Source organism: Budorcas taxicolor, chromosome 5, assembly GCF_023091745.1.
Source record: "Budorcas taxicolor isolate Tak-1 chromosome 5, Takin1.1, whole genome shotgun sequence".
In the NCBI taxonomy this organism is placed as follows: Eukaryota; Metazoa; Chordata; class Mammalia; order Artiodactyla; family Bovidae; genus Budorcas; species Budorcas taxicolor.
The window spans coordinates 106,371,660-106,389,355 of record NC_068914.1 but is presented as its reverse complement, the minus strand read 5'-3'; positions in this window follow the sequence as shown (position 1 = coordinate 106,389,355).

Sequence of the window (17,696 nt, the reverse complement as noted above, 5' to 3'; positions counted from 1 at the left end):
AATTAGAATTGACGTTAGGTTAAATGTCTAATCATCACTGTTCATTTTAAAACTTTCCTCAACCTGTTTCTTCTGTTTATTCATCTGTATGAACTTTAGATAATCTCGTGGTATATAAATCACAGAAATTATATTTGTTGGGTAAGGAACAGATGCCTTGACAATAGTTTTATCATCTAGGAACAGGGATGGCATCTCCACTGCTCATCCCATTTAAATTACATTTTCTTCTCTACAGGATGCTTTTGATAAATGCTGCTTCATCCCTTGGGGCTATCTAAGACTGACCAATTGCCTCTGACCGTTGCAAAGGCAAAATATCAAGGTAAAAAATGAATGACTTTTTTAATCTTTATAATCAGGAGAGATGGAAATATCAATACAGGGGACATCTTCAGTTAAGGAGAAAAATCTTGTGAGAAGAAAGTCTGGCCTAGGGATAAATCACCCATCAAGAGAATGGTAGAGTGCACTATTCTTCTGCAGATTTCCAAGGTGGGATATAAAGGACAAGATGAGAGACTTCAGAATGGGGGAAGAGGACCCCTTTCCCTGAGCCTGCATTATCTGCCTGCCTGTTTTTCCTACCTCTAGAGTTATTTAGTGATTTTTGTCCTAAGGGCTGAAGATAGGATAATGGTGCTGGTGGACTGAGTTCCTATATGTCTCAGTATCAATGCCTGGTCAGGGTTCTCCTCCGTGAACTTAATCCATGAGACCAGATAGATTTCAAGGGGTAAATCTACTCTGAGGATCACACTAGTGGCACAAATTGATGCAAAGAAAGTGGAGGGACTCTTGAGTCTAGTGTCTGATACGGTCTCATAAATTATAACCCTTCTTGTGGGAGGAGTACTGTATGATGGACAGAGCTAGTCTTTAGCCATTATCTCGTTTCACAGCAGCCCTCTGTCTCCAGCACCCGAATTCTTGGTCAATAATCCTTTGAGGTAGAGAGCAAGAGTCAGGGCAAGGCCCAGTGCATCATTCTGCAATCAGGAAAATGAACTCAGAGAAGTTAAATAACTTGATGGATTCCATTGGTAGTACATGGCAGAGCAGAGGTTAGAATCCAGCTTTGTCTGAGTCCAAAGCCAATGCCTTTTTCTCCATATTGTAGAGCACATCGGTTTGTCTCTTGTTTCAAGACTCCAGGCAGTGTTCTGTTATGAAGAACAACATAACTTAAAAGTGATCATTCTTGTTTGTGTTAGTACCAAAGGCAGCATTAAAAACCATCTGATATATAGTCATTTTAGTTTATAGTCTGAAATTAAAACTGTAAAGTAATTTCCTCTCCCAGCTTTCAGGGCAGTTTCTTGCTGTGACTAATATTAGTGGGCTTTCAATATTATCACTGAAGTAGGGAAACTTGCAGATCAAGCAGTGACTCATTGTAAGTGAGCGAGAGACGAAATAATGCTGTGATGTGTCATCGTTGTCAGAGGGCTCAGGAAGTCTAGATTCCAAAATGAGTTGTTTTCCCCATAGATTGAGCTCATTTTCCCCAGGTGGTACATACTGCTTATGTCTGGAACCAGGAAGCCCAGACCCTGGGAAGCGGAAGTGGCTGGGTTGGTCTTGGTCATACCCTACTAACTTGTTCCCAAGGGCAGGGATCAGGAAACCATAGCCCTTATGCTACATATGGTCCATGCTGTTTTTCTAAATAAAGTTTCACTGTTACATAAACTAGTCATATGTTTACTGATGTCTATGGCTGCTTCTTCATTACAACACAGAGTTTATAGTTGCCAGAGAGACAGTAAGGCAGAAAATACTGATTATCTGGCCCTTTACAGAAGAATTTGCCAACCACACTCAAGATTTTTTGGCAAATGCAGTCATTAAAACACTTGCTTTAAAAAAAGATTGAAAGGGAAGGAATATATGTATACTTATATCTAATTCATGTTGTTGTACAGCAGAAACTAACACAATAACATAAGGCAATTATACTCCAACTTAAAAATAAATTAAAAATTTTAAAAAAGGGTTGGTCACCTTTATATCAATTTTTGAGAAGAATTGGAACACAAGCAAATTATCATAAAAGGGTGCATCACAGAATGCATCAGACAGATTAAAACTTTGGTGAAAACTCAGACTTTGACTACTCCAGGTTTATTTTTTCCTTGTGGGCAGTTTTTGTTGTTGTTGTTCTTGACAGGGCTCTCTCAGGATCTGTCTGGACTTAAAACTGCTCAATAAGATTCCTCTCAATATGTTTCAGAACCATTTATCATACACTCTTAAAAGGGTTATTATTGGTTTATCTTAGTTACCAGAGTCATCTACCAAAAAAGGAAATGCATGTTTGCTGGTTGTAGCTTTTATGTATATGGAAGTTTCCAGAACCATTAAAAATTTCCCCTTTTTTTTCTTACAAAGCTGCAGTGAGTGACAGAATGAGAGTGGAATTTTTTAATTGATTTAGAAAGCTGGTCTTGGGATGAGCTACACAGTCTTTCGAATGGGAAGCTGGCCTCTAGAGGCGGACAGCTCCCTCTAAATGCAGCCGTATGGGATTCTAGAAATAGGCAGCAACTATATCATGTTTATTTTTTCTGCTGTGTAGAAATGTGCTCATCATCAAAAAAGCCTCTGGCTGAATGCATCCAAACATTTATTGCAATGAAGAAAGAACCAATAACTAAATACAGAAATGAGAATAATGGGCCGAAAGTCCATACAAGGCTGTTGGAATTTAAATTTGAGCTCTGGCATGAATGCCCCCTCTCCTAGGCCTGGCAGGAGGATTATCTCTCTTTCCTCGAAGGGTAATTTAGCTGTCAGCCTTTCCTTCTCACACTTCACTGTGTCTTTTCTATTCAACTTTTTAATTTCTTGCTATGAGTAAATCATCTTTTTTTTTTTTTTAAACACAATTCGTCTTTGTAGGGTTTAAATGTTTTGCTTTGTTTATATCTCACAGATGCTTAGTTGCTTTGATTGCTGTTTTTCCTGAGCTTAATGAACCCACTTGAGACAAATGTGGAAAGTTAAAAGAGAAATCAGAACCCACAGTAAGGTACCCCCTGCCCCTTCTCACCCCATCTCATAGAGCCCAATATGGAACACTTCACAAATCTGTGGAGATGAAGAGGCAGTAGAAAAAGCATTTTGGTGATGAAATACATTCAAGATGCAAGTGACAAATGACCAGAAGAATGTAGTGTGATCAGTACAGGACCCTACCTTCACAGCTTTGTTGAGGGAACAAACTTAAAAAAAAAGCAAGCCCCAAGCCTGGGCATGAGTGATGCCACTAAATAAACTGATAGCTGATGTAATTTAAAGAGGAAGCTTGAGCCAGTTGTTCAAATATGAGGGGAAGAACAGCTGCTGCATTGGCAGTTGGTGAATGAGGGAAGAGGTGGGGAGGCAGGCAGAGAACTAAATTCTGCAAGCATTAGCAAGTTATGAAATACCCACAGAGTGTGAGTGCATAACAAATAAAAACAGACAGCTGAGCGAACTGCTGAACATCCTGTCTAGGTATGTGGGCAGAGGGCAGGAACCACCTTACAGACCCAGGCAAAGACAGCTTGCAACTTTTGCAAATTGAGGAGCCGTGGAGATGGGTGGGGGGGGAAGGATAGCAACTGAGGCTGGGAGGAAATTCAGAAAGAGATATTTGGAATTTGTCTAGCTACCTGAGAATATGGAGGCTTGGATGCATGCCTTTTTTTTAATATATAAATTTTATTGAAGTATAGTTGACTTACAATGTTTCAGGTGCCCAGCAAGGTGATTCAATTATACAAATACCGATATATTAATTTTGAAATTATTTTCCATCATAGGTTATTATAAGATATTGACTATGGTTCCCTATGCTATACAGTAAACCTTGGTTGCTTGTTTCATATCTAGTTTTTACCTAGAAATCTAGCATTCTATTCATACTAAGTCAAACAAGTGGACTCAAAATGTCATGAATTTTTTATTTAGGCAAAAATTCATAAGTTTTCCAAAATATATATGCATATTATATATATGTATACAAAAGCTTTTCTACTACACTTGATAAAGACTTGAGAAAGAACATAAAAAAAATAAAGATGGAGAAACTATAGAACATAAACTAAATGAAATGGGAGCACCAAATATGAAATAGAAAAAGTGAAACAAACAAGATAAAAGGAAAAGATCATCATATAGTCCAGTTGTTTTTAAACATGACTTCTCATTAGAAACATATCTGGAGCTCTGGCGATTAAAAACAATACCTGATCATTTGTATTTTTCAAAAAATTTCAAGATAATTCTGATATGCATCTGGATTTTAAAAAATGATTATAGGTTTTTCTATTAGATGTTAGTTTTGGTGATACAGAGTTCTATTATTTTTCTGTTAACCAATCATGATACAATGATATTAAGTGAGTAATAGTTACATAATCACAATAGTAAAAGATGTTTATAATTTTTCACAATCAATAGCCAGACAAAAAATAAAAGATAATTAAATTGCAAGATAAGATAACTGCAAGCTGTAATGGGAACATGATTAACTTAACAATATAAAATAATTACATACAATTTGGCAGGGGGATCAAGCAGAGTGATGCGGTAAGCGGCAGTGCGTATGTTTTCATCCAACCAGCCAGTCTATGTTTTTTGGCTGGTGCATTTAATCCATTTACATTTAAGGTAATGTAATATGTATGATCCTATTACTGTTTTCTTAATTGTTTTGGGTTTATTTTCTGTAGGTCTTTTCCTTCTCTTGTGTTTCCTGCCTGGAGAAGTTCCTTTAGCATTTGGCATAAAGCTGGTTAGGTGGTGCTGAATTCTCTTCAGTTCAGTTCAGTCGCTCAGTCATGTCCGACTCTTTGCAACCCCATGGGCTGCAGCACACCAGGCTTCCCTGAACATCACCAACTGCTGGAGCTTACTTAAACTCATTTCCATCGAGTCAGAGATGCCATCCAATCATCTCATCCTCTGTCATTTCCTTCTCCTTCTGCCTTCAGTCTTTCCCAGCATCAGGGTCTTTTCTAATGAGTCAGCTCTTTGTATCAGACAGCCAAAGTATTGGAGCTTCAGCTTCAGCATCAGTCCTTTCAGTGAATATTCAGGACTGATTTGTTTTAGGATTGACTGGTTTGATCTCCTTGCAGGGACTCTCAAGAGTCTTATCCAACACCACAGTTGAAAAGCATCAGTTCTTCAGTGCTCAGCTTTCTTTATAGTCCAACTCTTACATCCACACATGACTACTGGAAAACCCATAGCTTTGACTAGACGGACTTTTGTTGGCAAAATCATGTCTCTGCTTTTTAGTATGCTATCGAGGTTTGTCATAGCTTTTCTTCCAAGGAGCAAGTGTCTTTTAATTTCATGGCTGCAGTCACCATCTACAGTGATTTTGGAGCTCAAGAAAATAAAGTCTGTCACTGTTTCCATTGTTTCCCCGTTTCTTTGCCATGAAGTGATGGGACCGGATGCCATGATCTTAGTTTTTTGAATGTTGAGTTTTAAGCCAGCTTTTTTACTCTCTTCTTTTACTTTCATCAAGAGCCTTTTTAGTTCCTCTTCACTTTCTGCCATAAAGGTGATATCATCTGCATATCTGAGATTACTGATATTTCTCCTGGCAATCTTGATTCCAGCTTGTGATTCATCCAGCCTGGTGTTTCACATGATGTACTCTGCATGTAAGTTAAATAAGCAGGGTGACAATATACAGCCGTGACGTACTCCTTTCCCAATTTGGAATCAGTCCATTGTTCCATGTCTGGTTCTAATTGCTGCTTCTTGACCTGCATACAGATTTCTCAGGAGGCAGGCAAGGTGATCTGGTATTCCCATCTCTTTAAGAATTTTCCACAGCTTGCTGTGATCCACACAGTCAAAGGCTTTGGCATAGTCAATAAAGCAGATCTATAAGCTTTTGATTTCTCCATCAAACCTGAAGGAGAGTCTTGCTGGGTAGAGTATTCTTGGCTGTAGTTTCTTCCCTTTCATCACTTTAAATATATCATGCAATGCCCTTCTGGCTTGTAGAGTTTCTGTCGAGGAATCAGCTGACAGCCTGATGGGAGTTCCCTTGTATGTTATTTGTCGTTTTCCCCTTGTTGCTTTTATTTTATTTTTATTTTTATTTTTACTTTATTTTACTTTACAATACTGTATTGGTTTTGCCATACATTGACTTGAATCCACCATGGGTGTACATGCGTTCCCCTTGTTGCTTTTAATATTTTATCTCTGTCTTTAATTTTTGTCAGTTTAATTACTACGTGTCTTGGTGTGTTCCTCCTTGGGTTTATCCTTCCTGGGACTCTCTGAGCTTCCTGGACTTGGTTGACTATTTCCTCTCCCATGTTCAGGAAGTCTTCAGCTATTATCTCTTCAAATATTTTCTCAGGTCCTTTCTCTCTCTCTTCTTCTGTGATCCCTATAATGCTAATGTTGGTGCATTTAATGTTGTCCCAGAGGTCACTTAGGTTGTCTTCATTTCTTTTCACTCTTTTTTCTATATCCTGTTCTGTGGCAGTGCTTTCCACCATTCTGTCCTCCAGGTCATTTATCTATTCTTCTGCCTCAGTTATTCTGCTATCGATTCCTTCTAGTGTATTATTCATCTCTGTCTGTTTGTTCTTTAGTTCTTCTAGGTCTTTGGTAAACATTTCTTGCATCTTCTCAACCTTTGCCTCCATTCTTTTCCTGAGATCTTGGATCATCTTCACTATCGTTATTCTGAATTCTTTTTTCTGAAACGTTGCCGATCTCCATTTCATTTAGTTGTTTTTCTGGGATTTTATCTTGTCTCTTCATCTAGGACATAACTTTCTGCTTTTTCATCATGAGTAACTTTCTGTAATATGGTTTTTGTTTTAGTTGCTGTGAGACTATGCTTCTTCTTGCTTCATCTGTCCACCCTCTGATGGAGCAGGCTAAGAGGCTTGTGTAAGCCTCTTGATGGCAGGACTGGTGATGGAAAAAATGATCTTGCTCTGGTGGGCAGGGCCTTGGTCAGTAAAGCTTTAATTCAATTATCTGCTGATGGGTGGGGTAAGACTCCCTCCCTGTTAGTTGTTCGGAGTAAGGTGACCCAGTCCTCAGGTCTACAGGCTCTATGATAGGGTTAATGGTAAACTCCAAGAGGGTTTATGCCAAGGGGGACCTTCCAGTCAGTCTCCTATGAGACCGGTTCGTCTCCTGTGGGGTCACTGCTCCTCTCCTCTGGGTCTTGGTGCGTGCAAAATTTCGTTTGTGCCCTCCAAGACTGGAGTCTCTGTTTTCCTTAGTCCTCTGAAGTCCTATAATCAAATCCTGCTGGCCCACAAGGCCAGATTCCCTGGGGATTCCCAGTCCCTTTGCATCCCCAGGCTGGGAAGCCTGAGGTGGGGTTGAAAACTTTCACAAGAATGTGAGAACTTCTTTGGTATTATTGTTCTCCTGTCTGTGGATCACCTACTTGGTGGGTATGGGATTTGATTTGATCGTGATTGCACCCCTCCTACCATCTTGCTGGGGCTTCTCCTTTGTCTTTGGACATGGGGTATATCTTCTTTTGGTGAGTTCCAGCATCCTCCTGCTGATGGTTGTTCTACCGCTTATTGCAATTTTGGTGCTCTCCTCTTTGGTGGAGAAGATGAGTGCACATCCTTCTACTCCGCTGTCTTCCACACACACCTTTGCATGCCCTTTTCAGACCACACCTAATTTATTATTGCCTGGAACAGTCCAGGGATCTGTCTCTCTGTAAGTCCTGTGGTGTGACTAGGCTCAGCACTATGTCATTACTTCGGGGACAAGTAGCTCAGGATCTCAAGTGTCACAGCTTCCCCCTGTGCCCCAAGTTGTTCTTTCTTCCTTGTACTCCCTGTCCTGCCAGCACTGTGCTCAGTATATATTTGATACTGGAAATATGTGTTGAATGACCAAATGTTTTAGGAGGAAATGACAGGTAGTAAGCACCAGACAGAGGCAGGTACAAATTCTGGTTGTACTTCTTACTATAGGCAAGTTAATTATGCTATCTGACCTTCAGTTTTCCCATCTATATAATGGTACCAATCTTACAGTGTTGTGAAGATTAAATGCAAGAGTATTTACAGCATGCCTGATATGGTCTCTGGGGTATAAAAGGCATCCAATAAATGATAAACATTGTTAGATTGTAAAGCATCACACCTCCAGGGTGTTTGCAATTGAACAGAGCGTTTTAAAAGGAAATAATTCTACTCTTGGTGTTGAAGGAAATGAGGTATGAGGAAAGGGCTGTGAGTTGGAAGAGAGTTAAATGTGGAGCTTGAATTGGGTTAGAGCAGATAGTTTGGGACCAATAAACTGAATTCCAAGGTGAAATTGGAGTCCTGCTCTGAAGCAGTGGGATGTGCCTACAGTTAAACAAGCTATGTAGAATCAAGGAGGATGGTTCTGGGCTAGTCTTTTAAGCTAACAGAATCTTGGTTTCTTCACCTAAAAGTGAGGGAGTTGGACTGTTCAGTTCAGTTCAGTTCAGTCGCTCAGTCGTGTCTGACTCTTTGTGACCCCATGAACCACAGCATGTCAGGCCTCCCTGTCCATCATCAACTCCCGGAGTCCACCCAAACCCATGTCCATTGAGTCGGTGATGCCATCCAACCATCTCATCCTCTGTCATTCCCTTCTCCTCCTGCCCTCAATCTTTCCCAGCATCAGGGTCTTTTCAAATGAGTCAGCTCTTTGCATCAGGTGGCCAAAGTATTGGAGTTTCAGCTTCAACATCAGTCCTACCAATGAACACCTAGGACTGATTTCCTTTAGGATGGCCTGGTTGGATTTCCTTGCAGTCCAAGGGACTCTCAAGAGTCTTCTCCAACACCACAGTTCAAAAGCATCAGTTCTTTGGCACTCAGCTTTCTTTATGATCAAACTCTCATGTCCATACATGACCACTGGAAAAACCATAGCCTTGACTAGACGGACCTTTGTTGGCAAAGTAATCTCTCTGCTTTTTAATCTGCTGTCTAGGTTGGTCATAACTTTCCTTCCAAGGAGTAAGGGTCTTTTAATTTCATGGCTGCAGTCACCATCTGCAGTGATTTTGGAGCCCCCCAAAATAAAGTCTGACACTGTTTCCACTGTTTCACTATCTATTTGCCATGAAGTGATGGGACCGGATGCCATGATCTTCATTTTCTGAATGTTGAGCTTTAAGCCAACTTTTTCACTCTCTTCTTTCACTTTCATCAAGAGGCTCTTTAGTTCCTCTTCACTTTCTGCCATAAGGATGGTGTCATCTGCATATCTGAAGTTATTGATATTTGTCCCAGCAATCTTGATTCCAGCTTGTGCTTCTTCCAGCCCAGCATTTCTCATGATATACTCTGCATAGAAGTTAAATAAGCAGGGTGACGATATCCAGCCTTGACGTACTCCTTTTCCTATTTGGAACCAGTCTGTTGTTCCATGTCCAGTTCTAACTGTTGCTTCCTGACCTGCATACAGGATTATTATGTAGTCTCTATCATCTCATGGTTCTTAGATAAACTTACATTGAGATAGATTTTAGAGGTTATATTAATAAGTCTAACAGATCAATGACAGGACTAGAATTGGAATTCTGTCTTCACACCCTCAGAACTAGCACTGGAGGCAAAGGATATTTCATTCCTTGTGCAGTGTTCACATAATTAGCTTGAAAGTGTTTGGGGGAAGATGTGGTATGAGCTAAGAATCCTTTTCTCTTAACTAACTTGCTGCTTTCCATGACACGCATTACCATTAGATTGATGGAAAAAATATTGCTTCTGCCCTTATGGTCCTCAGGCTCAGAAATTCACTGGAATTCAGTCTTGAGAAAGACAATGCCCCGTGGTTTGTATGCCATCACATATAGGAAATAATACAATCATTAAAAAATAATCATCTTGAATTTTTGATGGCTCTCTACTTGTTTGCAATTTTATTATTCATAGGTGTTAGCTTTGCAATTACAAAACATGTTGTTGGTATTTTGGAGCAAATTCTGACATCAAATTTGGTTTGCCAATAGATGGGATGAACATGTCAAGAAAAATAGAGGGCGATGACAAGGGATAAAATCCCATTTGGTTTCTATAGCTAATAATCTTGTTCACAGCACAAGATATTTGAACACCATAATATGATTTCCACATTAAAAGCACGTTCCAGTCTATTCAAAAATTAAGTAAATAGAACAGAGGCATACAGTTCTTCTAATCCACCAATGTCACAAATTTAATGATTTTAGCAGCTTAAGGAAAACAGGGATTGTTGTAAAACTTCACATTTGAATGTGTTATTGCCTCTAACAATGATTGCTTGTCATTCATCTGACACTAAAGGTGTGAACTGCACATTACAGGAGTCAAAGGTTTTGCATAAAACAAAACAAAGCCTCTTTCGCCAAGGCTTACACACTGAGAGTGTGCAAGTGACTCATTGGAATGTGTCAAAAAACCAATGAGACACAAGGGGCTAATATCTCTAGAGCTGGCCTTGAAAAGGATGCATTTTCCATAAAGGCTAATCAGGAGTGTATATCTGTGAACTACTGAAGCTTCTCTAAGATAAAAATAAATTGTAGAAAAATCTGGAATCTTTTTTGTCCACCAGTCATTCATGGTACAAAATTGTCTCTGACATCTATTCATTTCTGCACAGTTCCTTCCAGCAGCTTGCAAAGCTTTGGAGGAAAAATGGAAAGGCACACATTTTAATCTCTAATTTATCTGTGGAAAAATTAGGCTTTCAAGCATATTTCTTTATAAGTTAGTAAAGAGTTTGTGATAAATCTTACATTCAGCACTATAGGATTAGAGCTAATAATATGTAATAAAATTTGTTCAGGATATCAAAAAATAAAACCGTTATTTTGATTGGGTTTGATTACTAATTTGCAACAGCAGTAGAATCAGTACCCTTCATTTCTGGTACTTGTCTCTCTCTCTCTCTTTTGTGTGTATTGTTTGGGTGCACCACATATATATATATATGTGGTATATGAAGCAGACTTGCGGTCCCGCAGTCAGTAAAGTTTTAGTGATGAGGTTTAAAGCATGGGGTCTTCATTAGCTGCTTTTTTATTAACACTGGTTATATTCCTATTCCTGTTGGCTACTGTATTAACACTTGTGATGCTAGAAATTTGGTAAATTCCTGTTTTGCAAATATGCCTGCCTTCTATGGCTGTGTGACAATGGAGGAGGACAGTCTTCATACTGAGAATTATCTCATACTGGCTTGTCCACTGTGCTGAAATCATTGGCCTTACGTATATTTGTTTTTCAGTTGTTATAGAAATAAAGCATGGTAACAGAAAGTGCACAGATCAGAAGAATTGGAAATCTGTATCTGTTACTCACCGCAACAGAATTTAAGTTTCTTCAGTTCTCTCCTACTTAAAATAGGATGGTTAACATTTTGTGAGCTGTCATAGGTTTAAATAATGAATGTAAAGCATCTTTACATTCAGCAAAGAGCCAAGTCATTGGAAAAGACCCTGATGCTGGGAAAGATTGAAGGCAGGAGGAGAAGGGGATGACAGAGGATGAGATGGTTGTATGGTATCATCAACTCAATGGACATGAGTTTGAGTAAACTCCAGGAGATGTGAAGGACAGTGAAGCCTGGTGTTGTGCAGTCCATGGGGTCACAAAGAGTCAGACATGACTGAGCGACTGAACAACAACAAATGCATCTTATTTAGGACTTAGTATTTAGTAGATTTTAGTAATTGGTCTCACTTTATGTCCATTTCTGTTCGGCCTTCATATAGATACTAAAAAGTACAGGAGAGTTCTGAGAAGTGATATTCTGGGTTCTCCCCTGCCCCCAGACAAGATTAATCTATATTTTCCAGATAGATTCCAGCTTCATTTAAAATGCAGGTGTATATATGACCCAGCCATCCCACTACTGGGCATATACCCTGAGAAAAGCATATTTGAAAAAGAGATATGCACCCCAGTGTTCATTGTAGCACTATTTACAATAGCCAGGACATGGAAGCAACCTAAAAGTCCATCAACAGATGAATGGATAAAGATGTTGTCCATATATGCAATGGAATATTACTCTGCCATAAAAAGGAAAGAATTTGAGTCAGATCTGGTGGCTTAGATGATGAAGAGTCTGCCTGCAGTGCAGGAGACCCAGGTTTGATCTGAGGGTCAGAAAGATTCCCAGGGAAGGAAATGGCAACACACTCCAGTATCCTTGCCAGGAAAATTCCATGTATGGAAGAGCCTGGCAGGCTACAGTCAGTCTGTGGGGTCACAAAGAGTCAGACACAACTGAGCGATGTCCCTTTTTTTCTTTTCTAGTGAAGTGGATGAACCTAGAGCCTGTTATATAGAGTGAAGTAAGTCAGAGAAAAATAAATAGCATATATTAACACATATATATGGAATTTAGAAAAATGGTCCTGATGAACCTATTTGCAGGGCAGAAGTAGAGACTCAGACATAGAGAATAGACTTATGGAGACAGTGGGGAAAGGAGAAGGTGGAATGAGTTGAGAAGAGTAGCGTTGGTGTGTATCCATTACCATGTGTAAAATGATAGCTTGTGGGAAGTTACTGCATAGCACACAGAGCTCAGTCTGGTGCTCTGTGACAACCGAGAGGGGTGGGATGTGAGGGGGGAGGGAGGCTCAAGGGGGAAGGGACATGTGTATACCTATGGCTGATTCATGTTGATGTATGGCAGAAACCAACACAACATTGTAAAGCAATTTGTTATTCAGTCGCTCATTCATGTCTGAGTCTTTGAAACCCATGGACTGCAGCTTGCCAGGCTTTACTGTCCTTCACTGTCTCCTGCTCAGATTCATGTTCATTGAGTTGGTAATACTATCTAAAGTAAAGCAATTATCCTTCAATTAAAAATAAATTATGAAATAAAAAACAAAGTGGAAGTAAAGTTTGTGATAAAATGATAAAGAAATGATTGTTTTATGTCAATTATACCTCAATAATAGTGGATAAAAAGGAAATAATTACAAGTGTGAAAAAATGGACGCATATATTATTAACTAAAAGTAAGTGCAATATGTGGAGAAGGCAATGGTACCCAACTCCAGTACTCTTGCCTGGAAAATCCCATGGATGGAGGAGCCTGGTGGGCTGCAGTCCATGGGGTCGCTAAGAGTTGGACACGACTGAGCGACTTCACTTTCACTTTTCACTTTCATGCATTGAAGAAGGAAATGGCAACCAACTCAAGTATTCTTGCCTGGAGAATCCCACGGATGGGGGAGCCTGGTGGGCTGCCGTCTATGGGGTCGCACAGAGTCGGACACGACTAAAGTGACTTAGCAGCAGCAGCAGCAAGTGCAATATGTAGTTATGGCTATACTGTCTATTTTTGCGGTGGTCTGACTAATTCCACAGACCATTATAAGAATTGTTTGCATTGGACAAGGACATTGGAAACCTCATTTTCCTCTGGCTCCCAGGGAAAGATTTCTGGTTCACTTTGAAATGTATGTGTTCAGACGTCACACCTCAAACTCTTAGCTGTTAGGAACAATGATTTCCCAACAGTTGTTCTTTTAACTTGCAGGTATTGCTCCCAGTTTTCTTCTTTCTTTTCCTTCTTGAGCCCCTCTCATGGTTGAATTAGTAAATAGAAAAACAACAGAAACAGAGAAAGGAAGAGATACAATAATATAGAAAATAGTGCCCATTCCATTCCATTAAAGATGATTATTAATTGAAAACATCACAAGCTCCTGATAGCAAAGAGAATTTTTTTTTATAGTACTTCAGGTTTTCTTTTTAATAAAAAATTTAAGAGTATTTGGCCTGGAGATAAAGGCATAGTTTGAAACTCAAGTGTCATTGGTTGAAGCTTCCACAGCCACCTCAGCAAAATGAATATGATACATGGGCTGCTTTGCTTCAGAAAGCACATGAGTTGAGAATACTTCCATGTTTATATGAATATATTCTACATGAATTTATACCTCTTGAATTCTGTATACATGGTACTTTGGAGATAGACTTCAGACTTTGTGTCTAAAATCATAGCAGCAGCTAGAACACCAAGAAAAAACCCTGGTGTTTATTTTTCCATGATCTTGACACACAGGATTATGAGTAGATGTGAAAGCATGGACCCAGCCGTAGACCACCACAGGCAGCCTTTGAAAAACAACCTAGCAGAAGTTTCATTAGTGACTTGGGAGAGTGACATAGTCGAATTCTCAGTTGGATTGGAGGTTAATGAAAACTGAAATATGTGCCTTTAGTTTCCTTTAAAAGAAAGAAGTGGAAGTGAACATTTGCATACCCCCTACCCACATCACCAACTCAATAGACATGAATTTGAGCAAACTGTGGGAGACAGTGAAGGACAGAGAAGCCTGGCATGCTGCGGTCCATGAGGTCGCAGAGTTGGACACGACTTAGCGATTGGGCAGATCACGTACATCCCACTCCCAGCTTCTGCCGTCTGATGTGATGCTGCTAGTCTCCCTCCATGAGGGAGCCCAGGACAGCAGTGGGTGAGCTGCTGGCACCTGGTTTTACGACTAAGAACTTTAGAGTCAGAGGATCCATCTAGCCACCTGCTAGCTCTGACAAAGTTATTTAATCTGATTTTGTGCCTCACTTTTCTCATTTCTAAAATGGTGCTTAAAAAAATCCCAGCTACCTCACAGGGCTCTTGTAGAGGGTTAAGTAAATAAAATACATACAAAATGCTTAAGTTAGTGCTGGGCATATAGTAAGTGCTATTTAAGTATTAGCATTGCTATTATTAGGAGACTGTGATGAAAGTTTTGTACTAAAAGATAATCGAGCTGAGGGGAATATTAAGGCTTTGTGCTTGAGAGTCAGTCTGATTAGACCAGCTTAGGCCACAGCACATCTCTGAAACACTCAGTTTGTATAGCTCTTAGCTCAAATCATGATACCCCTCAAGCTGGGGGTGAAACCGCATTCCCTGGAACCACATGAATAATGAGCTTCAGTGAAGAAGGAAGGGAGGAATGGGTGCTGGAGAACCAGTAACAGTGTCTGTAATAGGAGATCTTTGTGCCTGGCCTTAGGTAGCACTTGCTGAAGTTTTTGACTTCGTTCTGAAAGAAGAGGAAGGATCATGATGTATGATACAGGGACTTTACTGGGAGACGTTCTTGCTCAGCTCCACCAACACAAAGATACCCCTCCAGGTGAGCCCCCACCTCTGGAGTAACTGGGGGAGCAGGTGAGGGTGTTAGGAACACCTGTTTACTTGCCTCATTCCTGGTAGCCTGAGTAATTTTTTTGGAATATTCTTCTAATAAATATTAAAAAAACCTAAAAGAACACATGAAAAAGCCAGGAAACTTGGGTGGAAATATCTGGGAGTAGAATCCTCAACAAAGATTCTGGAGAGGTAAGAGAAGCAGGAATGAGAGAAGTAGGACCCAGCCTGGAATCCCAGCTCCTTCACGTAGCAATGTGATCCTGGACCAGCCACTAATTCTTTCTGAGCCTTGTTCTCTCATTTATGAGATAGGAGTAATAGCCGTATCTTCTTAATAGGATTGTTATGAAAATTAAATGAGGTGATGTAATAGATACCTTGCTGCACAGAATAAATGCTTAGTTAATGTTAACTATTATCATCATTGTAGTTATTATTGTTATTCTGTTGGCAGCAAACACAGTAGGGGCTTTGGGATCCAAGGCAAGGAGATGTCCTGGCCCTTTGGAGATAGGAAGTGAAGCCCAGAGACATTGGGTACAGGCTTGAGACTCAGAAATTACTTTGAATTTCTTTATTTTCTCTACTGAGTTAGAATATGTTACATTGTTTTCTATCAAGGAAACCTCCCCCGCCCCCCATTCTAGGTTGAGTAATTCCACTTGAGTAGGGATTCTTAGAAATCAATCTTAAGAAAATGATCATAGGCTTGCATAGGGATTTAGCAACAGGGATATTCCTTGCGCTATTTTGTTTGGTGGGGTCACCAAAAAGTTGAAAATCACTTAAAATCTCCCAACAGTCCAGGACTGATTAAATTGAACAATATTTTAAGAAGTACCAGTTTTGACACTTTTAGCTACAAATAGAATATCCTCCCCTCTTCTGCTCCTTTAAAAGGGTGTACAAGAATCCTCCTGTCAATGCAGGAGATGCAAGAGACATGGGCTTGATCCCTGGGTTAGGTAGATCCACTGGTTTAGGAAAGGCAACTTGCTCCAGTATTCTTGCCTGGAAAAATCCATGGGCAGAGGAGCCTAGCAGGCTATAGTCCATGGCATTGCAAAGGGTCAGACACAGCTGAGTGACTGAGCATGTGTGCCTATGCACGTGTGTGCACACGTGCACACACACACACCCCTGAAGACATTATCTAAATAACAAGTGCAGAGGTAGGGCTGGTCCCAACTGTGTTATTTCAAGGTGTGGTTTAATTTCTCTTGATTCTTCCTCTTTAAGCTATGCTGTGTTGGCTTCACACTTAGACTGGTAGCCAGATGGCTGTACCATTTCCAGCATCCCTTCTAGAGAGAACAACCTCCAGGGAAAGGAGAATCCCCTCTTCTTTTTTGGAAGCATCCAGCTGATCCTCCCTCTCCTGTACAATATACACAATGAAAGGAAAAGCAGATATAAAACTAAAGGGCAATTTTCCTTGTCTCTTTTTCAAGAAATATTTGCCCATTCTTTTCTTCCAGATGAACTTTAGAATTAGTTTATCAATTTTCATAAAATATCCTCTTTGATTTTGACTTGATTATTTTGGATTTACAGATTCATCTGGGGGAGAAATGGCCCTACGTGTTATTTTAATTTAGAAAACACAAAAGTGGTAGCATTATTTATAATCTCGAAAAGTGGGAAAGAGTTTCCTATCTATCAACAGGAAAAAGGATGAATAAAACATGGTATAGTCATACACTAGAATATCATATATCAGTTAAAAGGAATGAACTGGCAACATAGGATAGTGCTTAAAGATATGATATCATGATGTGAATTACAAAAAGCACACAGTACAAAACTGTCTGTGGTTCACAAATACATGCATATGTATGTACAAACCATAAAAAGGTGTTAGAAGGATGCGTCAAATTCATGATAATGGTTGCCTGTAGGGAGCATTGAAGGAGAATGCAGAAAAGGAGACTTCAGCTGTATCTATAATGTTTTATTTCTTGCATTTAAAAATATTCAAAATGTAGTAGCCTCTGGGGGCAGAGAACTGGATATCTGGGCAACAGTGGATAGGAGATGCATACTCTCTTACCTTTTATATTTTGAAGCCATGTGAATGTCTTACCAACTCAGCAAAAAAAAAAAAAAAAAAAAAAAACAAACAAACAGACTCTAAAACACATGACAGTAGGCTAACAGTGATCTATTTTCACTGGGACTTTTATTCTCTATGTTTTTCATATGTTAAAGATTTCTTTAAAAAGAGAAAAGATAGTAACTTGCACCGAGGCGATGGAGCTGGAGGAGGTGAAGGTGGTGGCTGGTGGCAGCCGAGGAAGAGGTGGAGGTGTGGAGGGTTGGTGCTTTGTGTCCAGTGTGATATATGTTCTCACATGCCCTCTGCATGAACTTTGCATGTATAATAAGCTTTCCCCTGTTGTCCCCCAATCCAGACACTTGTGTGTGAGTTTTGAAACTTGAGGAGGGACATATTTTAGAAGCATGCTTTGTACTCTACTGTGTCCTTAGAGTGGTTGATACTTTGGGATCCAGTCTCACTGGTTTCCTCTCTATACACTGGC